The following is a 1,188-nucleotide window of genomic DNA, read 5'->3' on the forward strand; positions in this document are numbered from 1 at the left end:
CTCTGGTCTAGCTGGATTTGTAAGGTAGAATTGGGGTCATGGTGGGGTGGGGGGGAGCATTAAAGAACCAGAGGAATGGTGTAGGTTCTGTTGGTACTATACTGCACCCTTGCTGGTCATCTCTTTCTTGTAACCCTTTTGTGAGGGAATGTCCACTTGTCTGCAGATAGGCTTTGGCTTTCTACTTGACCCCCCTCCCCGTTTGCATCTATATGATTGTTCTGGGTCTTCTGATGCCTAATACCTGGTCCCATCAACATTTTATGATCACACAGGTTGGTGTGCTTCTTCCATGTGGGATTCATTGCTTCCCAGCTAGATGGTCACTTGTTTATCTTCAAGCCTTTAAGACCCCAGATGCTATATCTTTTGATAGCCGAGCACGATCAGCTTTCTTCACCACATATGCTTATGCACCTATTTTTTCTTCACTGTTCGTGTTGGGAAGGTGAGCATCACAGAATTCCAGGTTATTAGAACATATGTGTTGAGGGAGGACTTGAGTAGAGGCCCAATATTCATCTGCTACCTTATTATTTAACATACGATATATATATACAGAGCTATGTTCCTACCATTATATATTTTTACATATGTATGTGCCTGTATTTATACCTCTGTAAATGTCCTTTGCCTCCTAGGTCTTTCCTATATTTCTTTTTACTTTCCTCCTGTCCTACTATCCTGTTTGACCTTCATTCAGCTCCCAGTAATATTGAGTCTTCTGATCCATGAGCATGGGATTTACTTCCATTTCTGGAGGTCACACTTGGTTTCTTGTAAGAGTGTTCTATAATTTTCCTCCTAAAAATCTTTTAGATTTTTTGGTCAGGTATATCCCTAGATGTTTCCATTTGTCTTTGGTTATTGTAAAGGGTACTACCCTTTTGATCCTTTCGTCTACGGTCTTGTCCAACGTACATAGCAGTCCAATGGACTTCTGTTTGTTGATCTTGTATCCTGCTACTCTGCCATATTCTTCTATCACTTCCAGCACTCCTCTTGTGGAGCTTTGGGTATTTTTCATATATAAAAAATCATACCATCTGCAAATAACTACAGTTTCATCTCTTATTTCCCCAGATGAATACCTTTGATGCCTTTTCGTTGCCTTATGTTGCTAGCTAGGACCTCCAGTATGATGTTAACTAAGAGTGGGGACAAAGACATTCTTGTCTGATTCCCTTT

Source organism: Echinops telfairi, unplaced genomic scaffold, assembly GCF_000313985.2.
Source record: "Echinops telfairi isolate 266 unplaced genomic scaffold, ASM31398v2 ScPeMD7_1;HRSCAF=3_0, whole genome shotgun sequence".
NCBI lineage: Eukaryota > Metazoa > Chordata > Mammalia > Afrosoricida > Tenrecidae > Echinops > Echinops telfairi.